The sequence below is a fragment of the Solanum stenotomum genome, chromosome 9, assembly GCF_019186545.1.
Source record: "Solanum stenotomum isolate F172 chromosome 9, ASM1918654v1, whole genome shotgun sequence".
Lineage (NCBI taxonomy): Eukaryota > Viridiplantae > Streptophyta > Magnoliopsida > Solanales > Solanaceae > Solanum > Solanum stenotomum.
Genome location: NC_064290.1, coordinates 39,958,847 through 39,984,169, shown reverse-complemented (window position 1 = coordinate 39,984,169; position 25,323 = coordinate 39,958,847). Strand labels below are relative to the sequence as shown.

Sequence of the window (25,323 nt, the reverse complement as noted above, 5' to 3'; positions counted from 1 at the left end):
ATTCATAGTTGAACTCTAAATTAACTTTATTGTTTCATAAAATTATTTTTTATGTTATGAAATATATTTAAATATCTTTGATTTAATATTAATTTTTATTTAAATTATTTTTTTATATGTTATGAAATATATATAAATATCTTTGATTTAATATTAATTTTTAAAAGATAAAGATGTAAAAATAGTAGCAGTAGTAGTAATGATGATGATGATGATGATGATAATAATAATAATAATAATAATAATAATAATAATAATAATAATAATAATATCTATAATAATAGTAATAATATGTCACGACTCAGACCGTCGTGATTGGCATCCACACTAACCATCCGGTGGGAGAACCATTAATACTAATCAGCAAACCCAAGAACTAAACATTTAAAGATATGGAAGCAGGTTTAAATGCAGAAGTAAGGTAAAGTTCCCACAAAATCCAAAAGATCTAACAACGACTAACAAACATTGCGGAAACATTCCCTAAAACCTGAAAGTCAATATACCAAAACTCTAACAAGGAACCATAAGTCTAAAGAAAATGGGTACAACCCAATTAAACATATGAATTTCTAAAGAACTAATCTAAGTCTGAATAAGATGGACTGAGCAAAAGGAGAACTCATGGTAGCCTGAAAGAACTGGCTCACCCTTGAATTCGAATCGATCACTGGTCTTTTAAACGAGGTCTGTCAGTAGCCGCCTGAAGATGCCCTGTACTCAACAAAGAAAGAGCAAGTGCAGTATCAGTACACAACCACAATGTACTGATAGGATCACGCGGCTATTCCAATAAGTGAAACATATACAAGTAACCACAACATAATAAACAGGCATATACTGAACATATATAATGTAAGTCATCATATCAGGATCAACGAACAATTCCACATTCTCAATAATACATCTATATAACATGTCAATGGTCCTCTTATGGAACCCACAACCAAACTGTTAGTGTACCGGAACGTGGTACCCGATCCAAGTTAGTGTGCCGAACATGACACCCGATCCCATATATGCGTCGGAACGTGGCACCCGATCCAAGTTAGTGTGTTGGAACGTAACACCCGGTCAATTCAACAGGCCACAATCACAATCACAATGTACATTGTAACACCCCTAAATATTAACCAAGAGTTGCATGTCGATTTACCATTGCTTAATTACTACAATATGTTTTACTCTCATTTTAGGAACTTGAAATGTTGTGATAATTGCTAACTTGCTTAACATAAATTGTGATCGTAATTTAAGGGATTGTGATGGGGTGTTTAGGTAATATTCTAATTAGAATTATGTATAACTTTAAAAGGAGATGAGGGATATATATTGTAACACCCCGTATTCAAAATAGACAAAAATGCAGATTTTGAGAAGTTGCAGGTGCAACTTACGGTCACCATCCACGGACCGTAGGTCAGACCACGGCCCGTGCTGGTGGACCGTGGTTCACCACTGCAACCCCTCCCCAGCCAGCTCAGAAAATTGGCTAAGTCTCGACCCACGGACAGACCCACGGTCCGTAGATCAGACCACGGTCCGTGGTCTGTGTCCGTGGATCAAGACCTCCTTACCCAGCCTCTGACACGAACTACGGTTGACCAACACGGACCGTTGTTCGATCCATGGTCCGTAGGTCTGACTGAAGATCGAAGGTTAGCAGTCTTCAGATGGTCATAACTTTTAGTACAAAATGAATTATGTGTCCCATGATTATGGTTAGATAGATAATTGAATTATCTTTCCAACTCCACCAAGTTTGCTAAATTCTGACCTCCGAGTAAAAAGTTATGGTCATTTTAGTGAAGGTCTGTCGAGCAGGCTTGACTTACGGACGCAATCTTCGGACCGTAGATTGACCTACGGCCCGTAGGTCCAATCCGTAGGTCACTCCGACAGCAGTTAATTCAGGGGTCTTTTGGTCTTTTCCTATTTCGTTTAACCCCTAAGATACGTCGTTTAGACCCTAAATCATGAGGTTTTAATTAGTTTAAGCCTAGAAACATAACTAGAACTTACCTAAGTCAAATTCATTAATCAAAACTTAGAAAATTAGAAGCAAGAAAGGAGAAAAAGGTCAAGAACCCTAGTTCAAGAACGCAGCGAGGTTTCTTCAGTTCCAGCCCCGAAATCGAAAGATTTCTCCGTGGAATTCGTCACCAGGTATGTGGGATTTCACTAGTGGGTTCCTTTCGCCCATTAGGTCCCTAGAATTCAGTCAGATTCTTGATTCCATGATTATGAACAGACCTAGGGTTTCTAGAATTATAGCAGATCATCATGAATTAGTTATTTAAATGTTCCAAATCAGATTATCATGTTATTGCTCAGTTTATCGCATGAATTTCAGAACCCTAGCTATGTATTTCTTTAGTTCTTGAATTACACATGCTAGGTCAGATATTTCAGTATTCAGTTTTACATGCCTCAGTTTATGAATGCATCATTATCAGATTAATTGTTGCATTCTCAGTTTGCATGTTCAGTTTCGAGCTATCCAGTATTTACAGAAATTCAGTCATAACTAGTTAACCACTTAATTCATTGGGAGTAGCATAATACCGAGTTGGACTAGGGTTTCAGCGTACCCATATAGTCCCAGAACTACGAGCCACGTAGGTGTAAGTCCCCTCTGTGGGCAACATCAGTTTAGTGATCACGCCAGCATGCCTCTATACCTCTGGCAGGGTATATTGGGTCCTCTCGATGGGGCGTATACATCGGACTCCACATTTAGCTCATGTGGTTTTATGTCGGTTATTAGTAGCTCCCACAGTTCAGTCAGACTCTATTGCATTGACCATATTTCAGTACAGTCAGTATTCAGTCTCAGCATGTTATAAATTTGGTCATTGCATCAGTTAGCTCAGTATTCAGTACTTTCAGTATCTATATCATGTCCAGATGATTTCATTGCTTTATTGCTTTGTTCAGTTATATGTTCTTTCAGCTTTACTCTATCCTGCATGCTCAGTACCTTTCAAGTACTGACGCATACGTGCGCTACATCTTCTCGTGATGTAGGTTCAGGTTCTCAGTATCCAGATCACGCTTAGATCGATTCCCGATCTCCAGTTCAGCAGCATCAGTGGTGAGTCCTCATTCTTCGAGGACAATAGTCATGAGTTTCTTTTCAGTATTTTTAGTCTTTAGTTTCAGTTTTGCTAGATCTAGTTGGGGCATGTCCCAACATTTCTAGTCAGTTTAGAGGCTTATTTCAGACATAGTTAGATTCAGCTTAGTATTTGAGTTTGATAACTTCTTTGTATTAAACTCTCAGATTTGATATATTCAGTTATAGTATATGGGTATTCCCCATCTTTTCAGATTTATTTATGATTTAGCTTCCGCATCAGTTTATTATCTTTAGTATGCTCATGATCATGCCAGCAGGGTTAGCTTGGGATCACTTGTGGTCCTAGGTCCCGTGTCCGCGTCTTGGGGGTAGCTCGGGGCGTGACAAACTTGGTATCAGAGCATTAGGTTTAAGTGTCCTAGGATGTCTGAAAAGCCGCACTAGGTAGAGTCCTTTTCATGGGTGTGTAGTGCGCACCACATCTAATGAGAGGGAGGCTACAAAGTGTCTTTAGGAAAAATCTTCATTTTCTTGTTACTCTTATCGTGCGTAAGGTATGATCTAATTCCATTCTAACTCGACGTTCTACGTTTCAGTGATCATGCCTCCTCGTAGAGCTTATGTCAGGAATGCGAATGCCAGGAACGCAAACGCAGCTCCTCCAGTTCCAGATCAAGAAGTCTCAAATGCTGAATTCAGGAATGCCATTCAGATGTTGGCTCAGAGTGTCGCTAACCAGAACAATCAGCGGGTTCAAGCTCCTGTGAATGCAAATGGTGGATCAGCAGCAGCAAGGGTCCGTGACTTTGTTAGGATGAATCCTCCAGAGTTCTTAGGATCGCAGACTGGTGAAGATCCCCAGAATTTCTTGGATGAGATCAAGAAGATCTTTGAGGTGATGCAGGTCACTGGGAATGATCGGGTTGAGTTAGCATCTTACCAACTTAAGGATGTAGCTCATATCTGGTATACTCAGTGGAAGGAGAACAGGGGTACAGATGTTGCTCCTATTACTTGGGAATGTTTCAGCGAAACCTTTCTAGACAGGTTTTTCCCCATAGAGTTGAGAGAAGCAAGGGCCCAGGAATTTATGAACTTAAGGCAGGGTAACATGACTGTCCAAGAGTATGGGCTCAAGTTTAACCAACTCTCCAGGTATGCTCCTCACATGGTTGCTGATTCCAGGGCTCAGATGAATAAGTTTCTCTATGGAGTGTCAGACTTAGTGAAAACAGAGTGCAGGAATGCTATGTTGTTGGGAGACATGAACATCTCTAGGCTCATGACTCATGCTCAGCAGGTTGAGGGTGATAAGCTTAGGGAACAGGCTAAGGAGACTAAGAAAGCAAGAACAGGTAACTACGAGTATTCCCACCAGAAATCGGGTGGTGGAAACCGCTCGCATTTTCAGCAGAAGTCTTCGACTCCAGCCCCTTCATCAGCTAGTGTTCCATCCCCCAGGTTCCGTAATGATCAGAAAGGTAGGGCGTCAGGCTCTAAGTCTCAAGGTAGTGTTTCAGGCACCAAAACCTACCCAACTTGCCCGAAGTGTAGTAAGAACCATCCGGGCGAGTGCCTTGCAGGTAAGGAAGGATGTTTTGGGTGTGGTCAGTCTGGTCATAGATTGAAGGATTGTCCTTCAAGACAAGGTCAAGGAGGAAATAATGGTAGAGCTCAGTCTACAACTTCAGCAGCACCAGCAGGTCGCCCGACTCAGCAGGGTAACTCTTCTGGTACTGGTGGCGGACAGCGCCAAAACAGGCTTTATGCTCTTCAGGCTCGTCAAGATCAGGAAGATTCTCCTGATGTAGTCACTGGTACGTTACGAGTCTTTGATCTTGATGTTTATGCATTGTTAGATCCAGGGGCTACTTTGTCTTTTGTAACTCCTTACATAGCAGTCCAATTCAGTGTTAGTCCAGAAACTCTTTCAGAACCCTTCTCAGTCTCTACTCCAGTCGGTGACCCAGTTATAGCTAGACGGGTATACAGAAATTGCCCTGTCACAGTCTCTCAGAAAGTCACCTCAGCAGATCTTGTAGAGTTAGAAATGGTAGACTTCGATGTCATTCTAGGCATGGATTGGTTACATTCATGTTATGCCTCAGTTGATTGTAGAACTAGGATTGTTCGTTTTCAGTTTCCAGACGAACCAATCCTAGAATGGAAGGGTAGTAGCTTAGCGCCTATGGGTCGATTCATTTCTTACCTTAAGGCCAGAAAGATGATCTCTAAGGGTTATCTCTATCATCTAGTTCGGGTTAAGGATTCTAGTTCCGAAACCCCAACTCTTGAGTCAGTTCCTGTAGTCAGTGAGTTTCCAGAAGTGTTCCCAGAAGATCTTCCTGGAGTTCCTCCCGAAAGGGAAATAGACTTTGGAATTGATCTCCTTCCAGATACCCAGCCTATCTCTATCCCTCCTTACAGAATGGCTCCAGCTGAGCTTAAGGAATTGAAAGAGCAGTTGAAAGACCTTCTAGATAAGGGCTTCATCAGACCCAGTATTTCGCCATGGGGTGCACCAGTGTTGTTCGTGAAGAAGAAAGATGGTTCTCTCAGAATGTGTATTGACTATAGGCAGTTGAACAAAGTCACAATCAAGAATAAGTATCCTATCCCCAGGATTGATGACTTGTTTGACCAACTTCAGGGTGCTAGTCATTTCTCAAAGATAGACCTCAGATCAGGTTATCATCAGCTTAGAGTCAGAGATAGTGACATTCCGAAGACAGCCTTCAGAACTCGGTATGGTCATTATGAATTTGTAGTTATGTCATTTGGACTAACCAATGCTCCTGCAGCTTTCATGGATTTGATGAACAGAGTGTTCAAGCAGTACTTGGACTTGTTCGTTATCGTCTTTATTGATGATATCCTCATTTACTCTAGGAATGAGGAAGAACATGCAAGTCATTTGAGAGTTGTTCTGCAAACTCTCAAAGATCACCAGTTATTTGCAAAATTTAACAAGTGCGAGTTTTGGTTACAATCAGTTGCCTTCCTTGGGCATATTGTGTCTAGTGAAGGAATTCGAGTAGATTCCCAGAAGATAGAAGCAGTGAAACAATGGCCCAGACCTACCTCTGCTACAGATATCAGAAGTTTCTTGGGTCTAGCGGGCTATTACAGACGGTTTGTGGAAGGATTTTCATCCATAGCCTCTCCATTGACTAAGTTAACTCAGAAAAAGGTTAAGTTCCAATGGTCAGATGATTGTGAGAAAAGCTTTGCAGAACTGAAAACTAGGTTGACTACAGCTCCTGTCTTGACTCTACCAGAGGGTTCAGATGGTTATGTGATCTATTGTGATGCATCCAGAGTCGGCCTAGGTTGTGTGTTGATGCAGCGAGGTAAGGTTATAGCTTATGCTTCTAGACAGCTTAAGGTACATGAGAAGAATTATCCAACTCATGACCTCGAGCTAGCAGCAGTGGTGTTTGCACTTAAGATTTGGAGACATTACTTGTATGGTGTTCACGTAGATGTGTTCACAGACCATAAGAGCCTTCAGTATGTATTCACCCAGAAAGAGTTGAATCTTCGCCAGAGAAGGTGGCTTGAGTTCCTCAAAGATTATGATATGAGCGTGCATTACCATCCGGGTAAGGCGAATGTAGTAGCAGATGCCCTTAGCAGACTATCCATGGGTAGTGTAGCACATGTTGAGGAAGAAAGGAGAGAGCTAGCAAAGGATGTTCACAGACTTGCTCGCCTAGGAGTTCGTCTTATGAGCATATCAGATAGTGGTGTAACGGTTCAGAATGGGGCAGAATCTTCTTTGGTAGTAGAGGTTAAGGAAAAGCAAGACAGTGATCCAATCTTGCTTGAACTTAAGGGTGCAGTCCACAATCAGAGAGTGGAGGTTTTCTCCCAAGGGGGAGATGGTGTACTTCGCTATCAAGGTAGATTGTGTGTTCCTGATGTGGGTGAATTGAGACAGCATATTCTCGCAGAAGCCCACAATTCCAGATATTCTATTCATCCAGGCGCCACTAAGATGTACCGTGATCTACGGGAAGTCTATTGGTGGAATGGTATGAAAAGAGATATAGCAGACTTTGTGGCTAAGTGCCCCAATTGCCAGCAAGTAAAGGTAGAACATCAGAAACCAGGAGGTATGACTCAAGAGATTGACATTCCTACTTGGAAGTGGGAAGTGATCAACATGGACTTCATCACAGGTTTACCTCGTACTCGCAGACAACATGACTCCATTTGGGTGATTGTTGATAGGGTTACTAAGTCTTCTCGCTTTTTGGCGGTCAAGACTACAGATTCGGCGGAGGATTACGCCAAGCTTTACATTAATGAGATTGTGAGGTTGCATGGAGTTCCTTTGTCTATCATCTCAGATAGAGGTCCTCAGTTTACATCTCATTTCTGGAAGTCATTTCAGAAAGGTCTTGGTACTCAGGTTAATCTTAGCACAACATTTCATCCACAGACGGATGGTCAGGCAGAGCGTACCATTCAGACCTTAGAGGACATGTTGAGAGCTTGTGTGATCGACTTCAAGGGTAGTTGGGATGATCACCTTCCTCTAATAGAGTTCGCCTACAACAATAGTTACCATTCCAGCATTCAGATGGCCCCTTATGAGGCATTGTATGGGCGTAGATGTAGATCTCCAGTTGGTTGGTTTGAAGTAGGTGAAGCAGCCTTGATAGGACCAGATTCGGTCCTTGATGCTATGGAGAAAGTGCAACTCATTAGAGATAGACTTAAGACTGCTCAGAGTCGCCAGAAGTCTTATGCAGATGTGAGAAGAAGGGAACTAGAGTTCCAAGTTGATGATTGGGTTTTCCTGAAAGTGTCACCCATGAAGGGAGTGATGAGATTTGGCAAGAAAGGAAAGCTCAGTCCCAGATATGTAGGCCCTTACCGGATCTTGAAAAGGATTGGTAAAGTGGCTTATGAGTTAGAGTTGCCAGCAGATTTAGCAGCAGTGCATCCAGTCTTTCACATTTCTCTTTTGAAGAAGTGTGTGGGTGATCCAGCATCCATAGTGCCATTAGAGAGTGTGGCCGTGAAAGATAGCCTTTCTTATGAGGATGTACCAGTTGAGATTCTCGATCGTCAGGTTAGAAGGTTGAGAAATAAAGAAGTCGCTTCAGTCAAGGTTTTGTGGAGGAGTCAGTCAGTAGAGGGAGCTACTTGGGAAGCAGAAGCAGCCATGAAGTCCAAGTATCCTCACCTCTTTCCTTCCGATTCCATTCCAGCTTGAGGTAATAGTTCCTCATCAGTTTTTCAGTCATTCATGCGAAAAATCAGTCTTAGAATCATGTTCCTTCAGTTGGTACTTGCATTTTCAGCGTATTTGCATGTCCTTGGAACTCAGTTCAGTCAGAAATTCAGTTCTCAGTGTTCAGTGGTAGGGATTGCAGCCCTCTCCCTCTATTTCAGCTAGTTTAGTCTTCATTCGAGGACGACTGGTCCCAAGGGGGAAATAATGTAACACCCCGCATTCAAAAGAGACAAAAATGCAGATTTTGAGAAGTTGCAGGTGCAACTTACGGTCACCATCCACGGACCGTAGGTCAGACCACGGCCCGTGCTGGTGGACCGTGGTTCACCACTGCAACCCCTCCCCAGCCAGCTCAGAAAATTGGCTAAGTCTCGACCCACGGACAGACCCACGGTCCGTAGATTAGACCACGGTCCGTGGTCTGTGTCCGTGGATCAAGACCTCCTTACCCAGCCTCTGACATGAACTACGGTTGACCAGCACGGACCGTTGTTCGATCCACGGTCCGTAGGTCTGACTGAAGATCGAAGGTTACCAGCCAATTAGCTGAAAATTCTGATGGGTCAACTTCAGATGGTCATAACTTCTAGTACAAAATGAATTATGTGTCCCATAACCTATGGTTAGATAGATAATTGAATTATCTTTCCAACGCCACCAAGTTTGCTAAATTCCGACCTCCGAGTAAAATGTTATGGTCATTTTAGTGAAGGCCTGTCGAGCAGGCTTGACTTACGGACGCAATCTTCGAACCATAGATTGACCTACGGCCCGTAGGTCCAATCCGTAGGCCACTCCGACAGCAGTTAATTCAGGGGTCCTTTGGTCTTTTCCTATTTCGTTTAACCCCTAAGATACGTCGTTTAGACCCTAAATCATGAGGTTTTAATTAGTTTAAGCCTAGAAACATAACTAGAACTTACCTAAGTCAAATTCATTAATCAAAACTTAGAAAATTAGAAGCAAGAGAGGAGAAAAAGGTCAAGAACCCTAGTTCAAGAACGCAGCGAGGTTTCTTCAGTTCCAGCCCCGAAATCGAAAGATTTCTCCGTGGAATTCGTCACCAGGTATGTGGGATTTCACTAGTGGGTTCCTTTCGCCCATTAGGTCCCTAGAATTCAGTCAGATTCTTGATTCCATGATTATGAACAGACCTAGGGTTTCTAGAATTACAGCAGATCATCATGAATTAGTTATTTAAATGTTCCAAATCAGATTATCATGTTATTGCTCAGTTTATCGCATGAATTTCAGAACCCTAGCTATGTATTTCTTTAGTTCTTGAATTACACATGCTAGGTCAGATATTTCAGTATTCAGTTTTACATGCCTCAGTTTATGAATGCATCATTATCAGATTAATTGTTGCATTCTCAGTTTGCATGTTCAGTTTCGAGCTATCCAGTATTTACAGAAACTCAGTCATAACCAGTTAACCACTTAATTCATTGGGAGTAGCATAATACCGAGTTGGACTAGGGTTTCAGCGTACCCATATAGTCCCAGAACTACGAGCCACGTAGGTGTAAGTCCCCTCTGTGGGCAACATCAGTTTAGTGATCACGCCAGCATGCCTCTATACCTCTGGCAGGGTATATTGGGTCCTCTCGATGGGGCGTATACATCGGACTCCACATTTAGCTCATGTGGTTTTATGTCGGTTATTAGTATCTCCCACAGTTCAGTCAGACTTTATTGCATTGACCATATTTACAGTTCATTCAGTATTCAGTCAGCATGTTATAAATTGGTCATTGCATTCAGTTAGCTCAGTATTCAGTATCTATATCATGTTCAGATTATTTCATTGCTTTATTGCTTTGTTCAGTTATATGTTCTTTCAGCTTTACTCTATCCTGCATGCTCAGTACCTTTCAAGTACTGACGCACACGTGCGCTACATCTTCTCGTGATGTAGGTTCAGGTTCTCAGCATCTAGATCACGCTTAGATCGGTTCCTGATCTCCAGTTCAGCAGAATCAGTGGTGAGTCCTCATTCTCCGAGGACAATAGTCATGAGTTTCTTTCAGTATTTTTTGTCTTTAGTTTCAGTTTTGCTAGATCTAGTTGGGGCATGTCCCAACATTTCTAGTCAGTTTAGAGACTTATTTCAGACATAGTTAGATTCAGCTTAGTGTTTTGAGTTTGATAATTCTTTTGTATTAAACTCTCAGATTTGATATATTCAGCTATAGTATATGGGTATTCCCCATCTTTTCAGATTTATTTATGAATTATCTTCCGCATCAGTTTATTATCTTTAGTATGCTCATGATCATGCCAGCAGGGTTAGCTTGGGATCACTTGTGGTCCTAGGTCCCGTGTCCGCGTCTTGGGGGTAGCTCGGGGCGTGACATATATATATATATATATATATATATAGGTGTATACGTATGCATTTTGGGCAGCACACAAATTTTTGGGCATCACCTTTGAAGGACAGTTGCCCAAGGGATAAACATCACTTGTTTGACTATATATTTTCACCCCTCCTTTAGTAATTTCATTTTCCTCAAGCCTTAGAACCTTAGAAACATATCTAAACAAATTGTTCTTCAAAATCGCAAGAGAAAACTTGGTTTTTTTGGCTGGAATTCGAGACACACACTTCTTTTTGGTAAGTGACGAAATTTGTTCATGAGCTGGGTAGTGTTGGTAATTTATGCATATCTCGTCCTCTAGAACTCCGTTTATAGTGAATAATTATGATTTAGAAAGCTAATTCATAGACCTACAACCTTTATGTTTATGTAAAACTCTGATTTAGCTTTTATGGAATCTAAATATGGGACGGAACATAGGACAAGTTCTGTCCAGATTTTGAATATATATCTTTATAAAAAATATATTTTACGGTGATTCTTGTTTGTTTGCAACCTTAAGAGGTGTAGATACATCTTTCATGAAGGTTATAAAGTCTAGTTTTTCCCTTTTCCTTTTCAAATCTAAGTTGCGACATAAGGTACTAGGCTGGCCAGAATCACTGTTTTGGGAGCATAGTCGTGTTTGTATATGCCAAGCTTACTTGTGATGATAATTCTGTTTTACACCAATATTATTGAGCTGCTGGGAATTAAAGAAGTTATTTAATTTTATTTTTTTAAGGTTGTATGTACTTGTGAACAAGTTGAGGACCTCGATACGTTGTGGTTTACGGTTTGAATTCTTGAAGTTGTATTGGACTATTTCTTTGCTAAAGCACTGAGGTTTGTGTATAAACTTGTATTTTCACTCTTTTAACTGCTAGTATATCTGAAATTTGATCTTGGTACCTTGGTTACTCTTGTCACTTTGCATTGTTGTATTGGTATCCTTTGAGAAGTTAAAGACGCTTGTGTAACTCACCCACTTGTATGGATTGTTTGATCACCTGGCAGTCTTGTTGGGACCTTGTCCTTCTTGTGGCTGTGACTTTGTCACTATTGGCATGCCTCTTGATTCAGATCATTTGCCATCTTGACTCTGGATTTTTAGTCCGTCTTAAGAATGGAAGTTGTCCATTTTAAGTACGAACTAGAAAGCCATTTTTAATATGGTTCTAGGCTCTCTTGATTATTGGGTTTTGACCCTTTTTGATACAGGGCGTCGGCCCTTCTTGATACTTGTTTGTGCTTGGTGTGAAGACATGATGTACATATTGGGCAAGCCTTGTTATTAAATCTCTTGGAAAATGGTGCTATGAGCGTTCTTGACAATTGGACCTCTAATATCGAACTTGATACTTTTTATATATTGTTTACTTGATTTATTTATTATGTTCGATTATGCTGCCCATGACTTGAGAAAGGTAGTTTTGTGAATTTGATGGCTCCGAACCTATAGTTTTACACCACTAAGTTATATGCTTAGCGATAGTTGTTTCTATTGTAGGGAATGAGCGAGTGGATGCATGAAGCTGGCCATTGGAGAGGGAAATTTTGAGAGCCTTAAGGAAGATCACATTTGCATATAGGCATCTATATTTTGTATAAACCTTGGGATTTGTACATGATCTATGTGTTGTATATTTACGCGGAATTTTGAGGACTAATTTGATCATGTCACTATGGGTTGTAATATAAGTATGGCTCTATGTTTTGTGCTTTTGGGGTGTGTAAGCCCAAGTCTTGTAATATATTAAATTTACCACTAATTTTGAATGAATGTGTGAAACATGAACCACCTAGTTTGGGTACTTGGAAGTTGGTAATATTTTTTTTATGTAATTATTTTGTTCTACTGTGAGTACAATATATGCATAAAAATCTCGTGAGTTATTGGCTTATATTATTTCGGAAAGGTCGCTACATACATTTTCATAATCATACAATCAAATGTTGATTCATGGCATATAATCATTTGTTTATACTTATTCGCATTTGGTGATCAATAGTGTAACATTCGTATAGATACATGCATTACAATGAAGTAATTACTAACATACATCACACCAACATGAAATCACAACCATCACCTACCTCGAACAAAGCTTGAACCCTCCTAAGATACTTGATTCTTCCCTTTCCAGATTCTTTCCGCTTGTTCTTGGTCTACAAACAATCAATATAACGTGATGATCAATAAACAAGGCCTAATTACCCGGATTACAATCAACATCATCAACCCTAGGCCAAACCCATGATCCTAATATGCAGCTAGGGCTTTTTCCACCATCCAAATTAGTTCCAAAACCCTCTCCCAACAATAATTGCCCATGAATTTACATTCTACGGATCGAAAAACGGATTCGGGGAGTAAAAACCTTACCTTTAGCTTCAAGAATGGTGAAAAACTGTCAAGAAGTCACCCTGGTTTGTCTCCTAACTCTTAAGAACGAAGTTTGTAGAATAATGACGTTTTTGGGGTTTATTTCCGACTTAAGTTGCGACTGGCCCGCTGTGGTAGCCCCCATCCCACCACAACGTCCCCGTGACACGCTCAAATTACACTTCCCTAAAGAAGTATAAGCGATCGTTATCAAGTAAAGAATACAACTTGGAGGTTGGGGCCGATCCTACAAGGAGTACGGTTTAAACTTAAACTTAACTTATGATTATATTTGTTTAGTCAACTTATTTCCGAGACAAGTAAGTAAAGGGGGGGGGGGTAATTGATTGATTGTTAAGTAACAAGTGAGCAAGATTCGAACTTTGTTGTTATCAATGAGAGAGAGAAACTAGGGTGTATGTGTTCACCATAAGCTCTTAACGTGGTAATCCTAATAAGAGCAATCATTTCCTAGTGTATCACATGCAAAGTGGTAAGTTATGTATCCCTAAGTGCTTGGTCCGGCTACGTGTGTATAATTTACTAACGCTTACCTTTACTTCAGATTAGACATCACATCAATGTATGACTTAGTTTTCACCCTCGCACCAATTGACATTAGACTATTAGATAGTATCATACTAAATCTCTGTTGATAATTTTTTTCTTATTAACTACCTCGTTGGTCCGACAAGTAGCAACAAGGTGATTTCTATTGGCCACCATTAAAAAGACTTCTAAACAAAAGAATTACCAATACATGCATCAACACTAGTCAAAAATTACTTAGTTATTATTCATACGTTGTTAATTGCTCATGATTCCCACAACCCTAGTTGTGGATTTAGTTACTCATGCTTAAAAGAACACAATTCATAATTGTAGAAGAAGAATTCATGAACTTATGTACTGAGTAGAAGAAACCCGTAATCTCCAATTGAAAGTCAAAGAAAAAATCTTATAAACCGAAATTAGGAAATCAAAGTGCCAAAGTTTGCAAGTTAATTCCCAAGAAAATACTAAGAACTCAAATTATATTATGATGTCTAACCCCCAAAAATGAGGTTTACATACCTTATTTATAGGAAAACTTGTCCTAAACAAAAAGGAAATGAAATAAGGAAATTAAACTGCTAGACGCGACTTCGATCGACGAGACTGACCTACGGATCGTGGTTAGACCTACGGTCCGTAGGTCCCTTCCGTAGCCCGAGACTTAGACTTTTCTCAGAAGCTGGAGCCTTCAACTTTCAGATGCAAACGATGGGTGTGCAGTACTAACCGTAGGTTGACCTACGGTCTATAGGTCCCCTTCCATGGCTCCACACATAGAACTTTTCTTCAGGTATTGGAACTCCAAATCTCTGATACAAACGACGGATGTGCAGGACGGCCCGTGGGTCGACCTACACTCCGTCAATGGCCTCCATGGTTCCATACTTGGTCAGACTTCCCTGAAGATCATTCCACGCCTACCCAAGATGGACCGTGACTGGACCTACGGTCCGTCGGTCACCTCCGTGGGTGGCTCCTTCTGCAAAAATTCAACTGGCATCTCTCTCGACCTCATCCAAGCCTATTTCCTGCAAATATGACAGAATAAACATTAATTCAAATACAAAATGGCCTTAGACATACACAACTCTTAAGTGAAATGTATTAAAAATACCTTAAACTAAAGGTATATCAATACCCTCAACATAAATTCGTTGTTTGTCCTCAAGCGGCGCACTAAAACTCTAAACGACACTTGTGTAGAAGCAGACATTCAAACTCAAGAAATCATATGGCTTTCTATCCCGACCACCTTTTCTAGTGCAAATTTTTTCTCTTAGGCTTAACAAGCTAACTCATGCGGATCAAGATATGACACAGATTGACCAACAGACACCACACCATACACTTTTAACAATCACCAAGGTACCAACTTTCCGACAGTGTAACTAGTGCCCTCACTTCAAACGAAATCCTTTTCACACAGAAGATATGAATTTTAGAGTTTTAGGATTCATTCAACACTCACGCTCAGAAGTGAATTCAAGTACAGTTAGTGCTCAATACCATAGGTTTGCCCATATTTTCACTGCTTAGACTATCAAAACTAGTTTCTAGGATCATTATAGGACTTTCTTAGCTTGTAACGTATGCTCAGCGTCAGGTGTGGTACAATTGGGTACTTTTTAGTGACTTTCTGCCCTCCTTGACATTACATTGGCCTTTTACCTCTTCCTTGACCTATTTTTGGTGTCCTTTAATTTTACTTTCATTCCCTTAATTCTTTTCAACATGGATGTGACTTGACTTTTTGACTCTTATTTTTTTTTCTTCTTTTTCTTTCAACACTGTTATTTATCATCTTTTTGCTTATGTTGCACAAAGTCACATCCTCTTTCTTTTCTTTTTCTCTTTTCAACACAAAACTCTTTTCATACTTTTATTTTCATTTGGTTTCCTCTTTCATAGCCACCCTCAACTTATGCATTTTGCATTAGTTGAGGTGTACAATGTCCGATGTCGGACCAGGGCCAAGATCAAGGTAACTTTTGGCTTAGCCACCCTCAACTTAGGCTTTTGGCCTAAGTCAAGGTGCACATGTCCAAGGAGGGACCGGGGCCAAGACAATATTTTAAGGGAAGGTGAGTTAGGTGAATCAAAAGAAGTGGTCTATTTAAGGCTCAAATATTTGGATAAAAGGGGACAGTGATTTCATTTGGTTAGATCATTTTAGGCTTAAGTGGACTAGTTTGAACAATGGCCTATGATCACTTCCCAACTCTTAGCCTAGATCATCTTAGCAGGACCAATGGGGCAAGTTCTAGATTGACACAAATTGTCTGAACATTCAACCATTCTTACACACTCTTGTCACATTGTTTCATTATCATATTACCCAGTTCAAGTTTTTTAGCTTAAGTCATGAGGTCAAATCGATTCTTATCGTGTCACATTGAGATTCGACATATTTAACTCATCAAGACTACATATCTAGCACAATTCAACATTTTTGGACAGGGATAATATTTCTCATGCTTTTCACGCCATCATGCTTTCATTTTTCTACTTACTCCTACACATACATTCCTAAACATGTCGGTTCAATAGAAATTAAAACAGTGTCTTGGGAAAAAGAACACAGGCAAGAAAACCCCTAGAGAGGATTAAGAGTTGGGTTACTCAGACTTCACCCTATCACTTACAACCCATTTACCCCACCCCCAAAAAAATAGAGTCCAATTGTCCCGAATTGACAAAAAGTAAAGAATAAAGGATCGAGTGAAGCAAACCTGTGGCGCATAGCGCCGAAGACCTATCAACAAGCAGGTGGGTCTGGTTTCCCAAAGCCCGCTGGATCAACAATTGGGTCACCATCAATAGTGCCCGCATCTAGCATCTCAACACCCTCAGTAGTGCTAACAACTCTCGCCGCACCATCAGTAGTGCTCACGTCAAATCTCACCGCACCATTAGTAGTGCTCATGCTATTAGAGGCACCAACACTAATCTCCCTAACCCGCTGCTGGCGCAGCTCCTCATTAACTATAGATGCCCTCTGGGCCGCCTCAGTCTGCTGGCGCTCCCTCTTGCTAGCTCTTCCAGCCTTAGTATCATCAGAAGTCCGACTAGAGCGGGGGCGCTTCCCAGCATGACGGGAAAAAGCAGGGAGTGGCATCTTATCTCCCAATAAAACACCCACCACCGTATCATCAACCGGTGCCATGGGGGCGGACTCAGGCTCAGTCTTTGGTGGTGCAAGAAGTCCAGTGATATCAGCACGAAGGCTTTCTATCTTCTTCTGAAGAGTGGTCACATCAGCAATCAGGGTCGGCCTCTCTAGGACTCTCAGCTCAAAGGCATCCAGGCATTTATGAATGGCCTGGACCTTCTCGTCCATCATGTGCTCCACCCGCTGCTTAATCCTAGTCGCGGACTCATCTATCGCACGCTGCATCCAAGGCCACACAAGCTGAAGTAGGGTAGCCATCTGGGCCTCCAACTTCTGGACATGAGCTAAAGGCACGACAACAGACCTTGAGGAATGAGTGGCTTTAGAGGAGCTAGGGGCCTGATTGGCGGCCGGAGATGGGAAAGTCGGGGTATCCTCAGTAGTGACTGGAGGGGCAGGCTCCTCACCTTGCATCTGCTCCACATCTGCTACCAAGTTTTCTCCCAATAGTGGCACCTCAACCTGTGGCTCTCTGCGAAGTGCAGCTACATCGGCCTCATTCCGAATCAAGCCTATATCAAGGGGCTTGGTTGCCTAAACCAGCTTGTCACAGTGCCAAACCAGTACTCCCGCATCCCTGCACAGTTGAGAAATGAGACATAGGAAGGGTAAGGTAGTGGTGGCCTTGAAGGTGGCCTTCTTGATACCCACGCTCGAAGTGCTGACTTACTCGGTGCGCTCTTTGTCTGCAGCAAGATGACGGGCTAACCAGCGCAATAGAGTCTCCCTCTAATCTGCATCCCTATGAAATGCCCCGCACCTAATGATGTCCTAGTGATAATCAAACTCGACTTTGTTGATTGGTAGAGTGTGGCCCGGACCGTAGAGGAATCTGCGGAGAGTGGTCTCAGATATGTCAATTGAAACCCCACGCACTAATGTAGCCTTGAGTGGAGGCTAGGCGGCGAGCTTGGCCCATTGATTAATTGAACCTCTGAGGGTAGTTGCATAGGAAGAATAGAACTCCTTGTCGATCTCCTCGCTAAAAGACCCTGGCTATGGGTCATCCACTCGCATTTGTGCCTCTTGAAGATATCATGGATGCCGGGTGTGGTGTGGAGGCTGCCTGTAAGAACCTAGCGCTCCTTGGTGACTAGTTGAGCCATCTTTTCCTTCTCAGTCAGCATGCGGGCATCCTTGTATATCTGGAACTAGCCACTCACACACCATCGGTTGGGCTCGTTCGAATTTGATGGAGGCTCGGAACTCGGAGGCACTGGAATGTCATCTGCACTATTGGCTTTAGCGGATGAGGCGTTGGTGCCATTAGAACTAGAGCCGGATGTGGAGTCGGAAGTAGAAGCAGACTCAGAGCCAACCGGTGAACCAATCGGTGTATCCTCCTCATCAGACTGGGAGAAAGTGACCACGTCGGAAATCACCTGCCGGGTTTGATTTCGTGTAGTGCGTGGTGCCGTTGGGGATGTCCTAGTAGTGGGTGGGACATATGCAGGGTCAGTCTCCACTTCAATATCTTCATCGATTAGTCGAAGAGTTGGTGCCACTGATTTCGACTTGACCTTTGCGGCCTAAATCAGAGCTTTCTTGGGAGCCATGGTACCTGTGGAGGCTTAGTTAGTACCAAAACAAACCAATAACACACTAAAAAAAATTTAGAACAAGGAACGAACCAAAATGAAAACTGAAAAATTTCTGGGCAGTAGTTGAACTGCCGACCTATGGTGGGTACCTACGATCCGTAGGTCCCCTCCGTAGGTTAGAGTACCCAAAAGTAGGGTCTCTGATGTGAACCACGGATGTGCAGAATGGTTCGTCGATGAAACGACAAACCATAGTTCACCTTCATGGTTTGACACTTGGTGACTTTTCATGTGCAACAGACCTGTGGACCTGACCTAGGGTCCGTAGGTTGACCTATGATCCGTAGGTTGACCTACGGTCTGTGGATGGGATCCCGTGGGTCAAGATTGTGCCAGGTTTCAGACATTCCTCAGATGTTACTCTATATTTCAACAATTCAAACAATCAATCTAAGTCTAATCATGCATTTCAACATAATTGATGATAGTTTGTCATCCATAGGGTTCCGATTACTCATATTTTAACCTTTTTAGCATACCAAACTAGGAACCCTAAGTCGAAACTTCCATTTAGACCTATTACTTGCGATATTTTGGTTAAAATGAACAACACACTCACATTCCATCGTCCCAAGGGTGTTTCTAACAATAATTTATAACGCAATTTCATATAAAAACAACCCAAGGTCAAGATCCATTTCATGACTTCATGTATTTAATAATGAACAATGAAATTCAGAGGTAAATTGAAGTCGTATTACCTTACAAGTAAGTGAAATGGGTGAGTGTGTGATAGCAATGAACTCCTTAGACCTTTTGTTAGCCTTTTGACACCGAACCTGGACAAAAAATTCTTTTGTGAAGGGAGAGTAGGTGATTTTGGGAGAGGAAAAAGGAAAATTATGGAAGAGGGGAAGATGATTATGGAAAATGGGAGTGATATGGGAGTTTTAGGATTTGGAGGGGTTAGAAACGGTTAGGAGGGAATTTGGGTAATGGGGGATGAATTTGAAATTAAAAGGTTTTATTAAAAGGGGTCCGGGTCGGGTCAGTAGAACCTTAGGTTTGGACCCACGAAACCTCATCTACGGGCCGTGGGTCGAACTACGGACCATAGGTCACTCTTACACTTAGAAGTTTTGAGGACTTACAGGGGTCTACGAACACCATTCACGGTCTGTGGATGGACCCACAGACCGTCGATAGGGTTCGTAGACCTCAGCACAACCTGTTTTCTGCATATTCAATAGTTCGTCCCTTCACATGTAGTAACCATTAGGCCTTTCTTTTTACATTTTCTAGACACTTTTTAGACACGGACCCTATGCTATATCTAGCCAACAATAAAACAAAAATAAAACACCTATCTAAAGGATTACAGAAATTTGAATAAATAAAAAAAACTCCTAAATAGAAAAGAAAAACCTATAGTTGGCTAGATTGTACATCTTGGGTTGCCTCCCAAGTAGCGCTTGATTTAACGTCGCGGCACAACGTAGACCCCCTTGATTACTCAGACTTCATCAAGGTAGTAGGCCTCAACCACTTCTTGCACATTCTCCTCTTTTCCCATGTAGTCCTTGATCCTTTGCCCGTTCACCTTGAACCTTGTTCCCTCCTTGTTCTGGAGCTCGACCGCTCCATATGGGAAAACTTGAGTGACTATGAATAGGTCCACTTGGACTTGAGCTTGCCAGGAAACAAACACAACCCTGCATTGAATAGAAGCACCAGATCACCCACAACATATTCTTGCTTCTCAATCTTTTGATCATGATACTTCTTCATCTTTTCCTTGTACAAGGCTGAACTTTCATAAGGTTTTAGGCAAAACTCATCAAGCTCATTCATGTCATTCATTCTGTGACTCGATGCGGCTCCCCAATCCAAATTCAACTTCTTTAGCGCCCACATAGCCTTATGCTCTTGCTCTACCGACAAATGACAAGACTTCCCATATACAAGTTGGTAGGGGGACATACCTATGGGAGTCTTGAATGCAGAGCGATAGGCCCATAGAGCATCATCAAGCCTCCTTAACCAATCGGTTCTATTTGCATTCACAGTCTTAGCAAGAATTTGCTTGATCTCTCTGTTGGACACTTCAACTTGCCCATTAGACTGCGGATGGTAAGGAGTAGCTACATTGTGATAGACTCCATATTTCTCTAGCAATGTCTTGAATAACTCATTACAAAAGTGGGAACCTCCATCGCTGATAATCGCCCTAGGTGTACCGAATCTGGAGAAGATATTCTTTTTTAAGAATGCGGTGACACTTTTACCTTCATTATTTGAAAGCGCAATTGCTTCCACCCATTTCGACACATAATCAACCGCAACAAAAATATACTTCATCCCATGTGAACTCACAAATGAACCCATAAAATCAATGCCCCATACATCAAACAACTTGATCACCAATATCGGATTCATAAGTAGCTCTTGCCTTTTTGAAATTCCTCCTTCTCTTTGGCAACGATCACAAGACTTGGTGAAATCATGAGTATCTTGGTGGATGGTAGGCCAGTATACTCATCATCTCAACCTCGGGCACACAACGACGAATGATCCTATCAACACCAATACAGAACAAATAAGACTTATCCCAAAAGAACTTCTTCACATCATGCATAAACTTTTTCCTTTGGTAAAAAGACAAATCCAATGGAACCAAATCACTTGCCAAGTAGTTAGAAAAGTAGAACCAAGGAATAAGATCATGAGAAGCTGCCAATACCTGTTCATCTGGAAACACATCATTAATTTCAGCCCCATATCCTAGCTTGAGCATAGTTTCCTCCTCTAATCATGACAAATGATCGGTAACTTGATTTTCTGTCCCCTTTCTGTCTTTCACCTCAAAATCAAACTCTTGCAACAACAGTACCCATCTAATTAACCTCGGTTTTGCACCCTTCTTAGCCATCGATACCTCAATGCAGAATGGTCAGTATGCACTATGACCTTAGTACCAAGCAAGTAGGATCGAAATTTCTCGAATGCAAAAACAACAACAATGTGTTCCTGTTCAGTCATTGTATAGTTCTTTTGAGCCACATTTAGAGCTTTGCTGACATAGTAAATAGGATGAAGAGTCTTCTCTCACCTCTGTCCCAATACCACACCAAGCTCCCCTCCACTCGCATCACACATCACTTCAAACGGTTGCCCCTAATCCGGTGAAATAATGATAGGTGCAGAAACTAGCTTTTCTTTCAACTCTCCAAATGCTCTCAGACAAGCATCATCAAAATCAAACCTACACTCCTTTTCGAGCAACTTGCACAATGAGTGTGAAATTTTGGAGAAATCTTTGATAAACCTCCTATAAAAGCATGCATGCCTAAGAAAACTTCTAACACCTTTAACAAAGATAGGTGGTGGAAGCTTTTTTATTACCTCGACTTTAGTTGTATCAACCTCAATACACTTCTCAAAAATCTGATGACCCAGAATGATCCCTTCTTTCACCATGAAGTGGCCCTTTTACCAATTGAGCACAAGATTGCACTCTTCACACCGTTTAAGTACCTCGGCCAAATGATTCAGAGAACCATCAAATGAGTCACCAATCACAGAAAAATCATCCATAAATACTTCAATAGTGTCCTCCACCATATCATAAAATATTGACATCATGCAACGCTGGAAGGTCATTGGAGCATTACACAACCCAAATGGCATCTGTTTGAATGCGAAAGTCCCATAAGGGCAAGTGAATGTGGTCTTCTCTTGGTCTTCTGGAGCTATGGAGATCTGATTGTATCCCAAATTACCATCAAGAAAGCAATACCAACCCTTACCAGCACGGTGGTCCAACACCTGATCCTTGAACGACATAGGGAAGTGGTCCTTTTCTGTCCAAGCATTCAATTTCCGATAGTCCATGCACATTCTCCATCTAGTCACAGGCCGTATCGGAACAAACTCATTTTTCGCATTAGGAACCACAATCATCCCACCTTTCTTGGGCACACACTGAACAAGACATACCCAACTACTATCTGCAATGGGATAAATAACTCCAGCATCCAACCACTTGATGATTTCCTTTTTCATTACCTCTTGCATAGGCAGATTTAGTCTCTTTTGGTGCTCAATACTAGGCTTGTGATCTGGCATGAGTTGGATTTTATGAGAACAAATGCCAGGAGGAATCCCAATAATGTCTGCAATAGTCCACCCAATAGCTCGCTTGAACTTCTTCAACATAGAAACCAAAGCCTCAACTTGTTTCGCATTCAAATCGACCACAATGATGATCGGTAACGTACCATCTCTCCCCAAGAATACATATCTCAAATGTGATAGTAGAGCCTTAAGCTCCAATTTTGGAGCCTCTTCAACAGACGGTTTTGTGGGTGGAGAGTGGTGATTCTTCATATATAACTCCAATATCTTTAGTCTAGAGCGGAATTCGAACCTATCAAGTGCGACTACTAACTCATCATAGTCTTCAATACATCACCCTCAAATTTTATCATTACCGCTGCGAGTGCATCAACACCCAACCGCTCATCAATAGACACTTCAAAACCTCACTCCACAATTTGAGTCACCACTGACATTGACTTGAGATCACTTTCTTGCTTTATGGACCTACATATATTAAAAGTTACCTCCTCATTATTCAATCAGAACTTTATTTGCCCTTTCTCTATATCGACTAAGGCGCACCCAGTAGCAAGGAATGATCTCCCTAGAATGATGGGAACCTCAAAATCAACCTCATAGTCAAGTATCACAAAATCCGTCGAAAAAATAAATGACTCCACTTTCACAAGCACATCTTGGAGAACACCAATGCGCCTCTTCACCGTTCTATCGGCCATGAGTAGTTGCATTGCAGTCGGTTTTGGAGCCCCTATACCCAACTTCTTGTAAATAGATAATGGCATCAGATTAATACTAGCACCCAAGCGACCTAGTAGCAATAACACTGCAATGTTGCAACCTATCATCATCTTCAAAACTGATGGCCCTCTTCTTAGTCATCAAATCTTTCATAAACTTCGCATACCCAGGCATTTGTTCCAATGCCTCGATCAACGGAACATTGATGGAAAGCTGTTTCAACATAGTAATAAACATGCTGTATTTCCCTTCTTCATTCTTCTTTACCAACCTCTGTGGGAATGGATGTGGAGGTCTAGGCATAGGGACAACCTTTTAGGTTATTTCCGCTTCCTTTTCTATAGAATTCTTGAACTCTCCAGAAACCTCAATCTCATCATCATCTTTCTCAACCACAATTTCAACCTTAGACGACATAGGTGGATCAATGGTTTATTTACCCCCTCGAGTAGTGACTGCCATACAATGCCCATCATTCTTCGAATTCTGGATGGTGTTGCTAAGAAGTGTGTCAGGCTGACGTGGGTTTACTATAGTGGACAATTGATTCATCTGTTTATCGAGTTGCTTAATCGACACTTCATGGGATCAACGTTTTGACCAATTCCAGACAAGTTATTCCACATCTCCTTCACATTCCCATCAGTCGAGTCGAACCTCTTCATCATCTTTTGCATCATATCCTCAATACGTGACATACTACCCCTAGCTTCCCTATTACCAGATTCCTGATTAGCAGGTGGAACATAAGGACCAACTCTATCATTTTTTTTACTATAGTTGTTCCGGTTGTAGTTGTTGTCGCGATTGTAGTTCTCATCCCGGACATACTGACCCTCTTGGTTGTAGTTGCCATAGTTCCGACCTTGGTTTCCTTGCCCTTGGTGCCAATTATCTGAGTTAGAACCTTGGGCATTGGCTCAGAAACCCCCCGTCTGATCATTCACCAAGTAAGCATCTTCCTCAAATTAACATTCCTCAACCGGTGGTGGTGGAGTCCTAGTCAAATAATTCACCTCATTTACCTTTTCTAGACCTCTGCTTACATGCTTCAATACCAACCCAAGTTCTGTCCTTATATGAGACATCTCCTCACGAATGTCATCGGTAGATTGACTAGGTGCAAATTGAACTGCAAAAGTGCTTTTTCCAGTGTCTGTCTTTCGAGTATTCAATGCTTTATTGTTTCAGGAAATCTTCTCTAGTTTCTCAGCGATCTCCTCAAAAGTGCACTCACCTTATGGTCCTCCAGCGATAGTATCAACCACAACCTTACCATTGTTATCTTAACCTCTGTAGAAATACTCCTTCAGTGACTCATCATCAATCCGGGGGTTCAGAACACTTCTTATGAATGCATTAAACCTGTCCCACGAACAGCTCACAGACTCTCCAGATAGTGCCACGAAATTGTTTAGTTTATTTTTCTGGTTCAACTTCTTTGACAACAGAAAGTACTTGGCCATGAACACCTTGTGCAATTGGTCCCATGTATGAATCGAGTTGTACGGAAGCTCAGAAAACCATACAGTAGCATCACCGGTCAATGATAGAGGGAAGACTCTCAACCCTATGACATTCATATCCAACTCCGATCGCCCCACACAACTCTTACAAACACTCATCAACTTGGCAATGTGCCCATGCGGATATTCCGAAGCCCTACCAGAAAATAACCCCCTTGTTGTAAGAATCTGCATCAAACTGCTTGTCACCACGAATACATGCCCAGAAGGTACATGAGGGAGAACAATGGGTCCTTCATATTCGACAGAGTTGAATTCGACCTTGTAATTATCACACAGTTTTTGTTTAGGTGGATCGTGCACCCTCAATGCATCTCAAAGTAGATTATCACAATGAACCTGAGCATTCTCATTATTCACTTGTTCCTCAGGCTCCTCTATGAGTGGATTATCACGGACCCCTTGATTATTCATCTTTCTCAAAGTTTTGCTCAACTCTGGATTGTATGGGGTCAATGGTTCGCCTTGACTTCATATACTTGGCATACACTAGAGTGAAAACTTGAAGAAAACAAAAACAAAAATAAAAGTAAAATTAGGAAACAATTGATTAAAGTTCAATAATCTAAAAGCCGTATTCCCCGGTAGCGGCGCCAAAATTTGAT

The 25,323-nt window shown here is 41.6% G+C and overlaps 1 pseudogene; it reads right to left on the bottom strand.

Moving 5' to 3' along the window:
* Positions 1-14,313: 14,313 nt before the first annotated feature.
* LOC125877518 (uncharacterized) lies at positions 14,314-24,658 on the bottom strand (annotated as a pseudogene).
* Between the last annotated feature and the right edge of the window lie 665 nt (positions 24,659-25,323).